Genomic DNA, 2,529 nt, shown 5'->3' on the forward strand with positions numbered 1-2,529 from the left:
AAGGCGTAGTTTACGATACACGGAGAACGAGCGAGAAGACAATACTCAAACCCCAACCGAAGAGATGGCCGAAAATCCAGGCAATCAGCTGCCTCCTGCAATTGCAGCTAATCAAAATCCTGCTCCACATACTATGTATGACTATGCTAAACCTTCTTTAACAGGAACTGAGTCTAGTATAGTTAAACCTGCTATTGCTGCGAATAATTTCGAACTAAAACCTAACACAATTTAGATGATACAGAAGTTTGTTCAGTTTGATGGTTTGTAGGATGAGGATCCCAACACGCACTTGGCTAATTTTCTTGAATTTTGCGATACATTCAAAATCAATGGCATTTCTGATGATGCCATTCATCTTCGGTTATTTCCCTTTTCACTGAGAAACAAAGCTAAACAGTGGTTGAACTTGTTACCACAAAGGTCTATCACTATTTGGGAACAAATGACCGAGAAATTTTTACTAAAATATTTTCTGCCAGCTAAAACGGCTAAATTACGTAATGATATCTCTTCTTTTGTGCAGATGGATTTAGAAACACTTTACGATGCATGGGAGAGATACAAGGACTTACTGAGAAGGTGCCCTCACCATGGGTTACCGCTTTGGCTTCAAGTATAAACATTCCACAATGGTCTAAATCCCTCGACTCGGCAAATGGTTGACGCAGGTTCTGGCGGAACCATCAAAAACAAAACACCTGAAGAGGCTTATGAATTCATTGAAGAAATGTCACTGAATAACTATCAGTGGCAAGTCATGAGGACTAAGCCAACAAAAACAGCCGGCGTTTATAACGTCGACTAAGTTACTATGCTGTCAAATCAGGTAGAACCTCTCAACAAAAAGATTGATAGTTTTCTTGGTTCTACACAGGTACATGCAGTAATGAGGTGTGACTCAAGCGGAGGAGGTGTGCATACAGAATATCAATCCTTCAATCCCACAACCGAAGAGGAACAAGTCAACTATATGGGTAATAATAACTTTAGATCTCAAAATAACCCATACAGTAATACTTATAATCCAGGTTGGAGGAACCACCCTAATTTTTCCTGGGGAGGTCAAGGAAATCCGAAGCCACAAAATCCTCAGGGTTTTCAATAGCCACCTTACCAACAGGAGAAAAAACCAAACCTTGAAGAGATGCTTGCTAAATTCATCTCGGTGTCAGAAACCCATTTCCAAAATACCGAGACAACACTTAAGAATCAACAAGCATAGATCCAAGGACTCGAAACTCAGATAGGCCAGCTGTCCAAACTAATCTCCGAACGACCACAAGGTAGCCTACCAAGTAATACTGAACCTAATCCGAGGGAACACCTCAATGCAATTAGTGCCCAAGATAAGGAAGGATTCATTACACCTAAGCCAAAATTACAGCAAGACAACGCGATGAGCAAAGGACGAGAAAAGGTAAACAATAATGATCCCAAGCAGGTAAGTACAAATCATGAACCTCGTGTGCCATATCCTAAAGCGATGACGAAAGACAGAACAGAAGAACAATTCGGTAAGTTTGTCAAACTCTTAAAGAAATTACATATTAACTTACCCTTTATTGAAGTTCTTTCGTAGATGCCCAACTCAGCAAAATTCTTAAAAGAACTTCTACGCAATAAAAGGAAATTAGACGCTACATCGCATGTGGAACTCAATGCAGTCTGCTCAGCTATTCTAAAGAATGAGCTACCTAACAAATTTAAAAGATCCAGGGAGTTTTACAATTCCTTGTTTAATTGGTAGTCTATTTGAGAATAATGCTTTAGCTGATCTAGGAGCAAGTATAAATGTTATGTCATATAAAATGTTTAAACGACTAGGTCTCGGTAAACCCAAACAGACTAGGATGAGCATACAATTGGATGACAAAATAGTTAGATTTCCTAAGGGTATTATTGAAGACGTTCTCATTAAAATTGATAAATTTATTTACCCAGTAGACTTCATTACCTTAGATATGGATAAGGATAACGAGGTGCCTTTAATTTTAGGACGACCATTTTTAACAACTGTCAGACCCATTATTAATGTAGGCACAGGAAAGCTAACACTTCGTACAGGTGACGACACAGTAACACTCCAAGCACGTGACTCAGTCAAAACCTCTAAGACTTAAGCTAATGCTATAAAACCTGTCAATGATAAAACTAATATTCAATCGTCCTTGCAGGAACTTCTTCAAACCAAGACAACAGAGACAGTGCGCTACTATCATGAAGAGAACAAAGACGTCCATGAAGAACGAAGACTACGGATAGAGGAGCTAAACGAATGGCGAGAACACAAATCGAGAACACATGATAAACTGAAACTACGCAAAAACAAGCCTAATACCTCTCCTAATCAACTTAAGGTTAGCGATACAGTCTTACTAGATACCGTTGATCCTCACATTGTAACTACCACACCAAATGAGGAAATCCCTCTTACGGTACTCAGTATTTTCCTATTCGGTACGATTGAGGTGAGTCATCCCAAGTTCGGCACTTTTAAGGTAAACAACACCCGTTTAAAACCTTATT

The 2,529-nt window shown here is 39.2% G+C and overlaps 1 non-coding gene across 1 annotated transcript; it reads right to left on the bottom strand.

Moving 5' to 3' along the window:
* Positions 1-493: 493 nt before the first annotated feature.
* On the bottom strand, positions 494-600 carry LOC128283147 (small nucleolar RNA R71). Its single transcript, XR_008273487.1, has one exon. It is a non-coding gene; the product is annotated as a small nucleolar RNA R71 (small nucleolar RNA).
* Positions 601-2,529: the final 1,929 nt, after the last annotated feature.

The sequence above is a fragment of the Gossypium arboreum genome, chromosome 10 (genome assembly GCF_025698485.1).
Source record: "Gossypium arboreum isolate Shixiya-1 chromosome 10, ASM2569848v2, whole genome shotgun sequence".
In the NCBI taxonomy this organism is placed as follows: Eukaryota; Viridiplantae; Streptophyta; class Magnoliopsida; order Malvales; family Malvaceae; genus Gossypium; species Gossypium arboreum.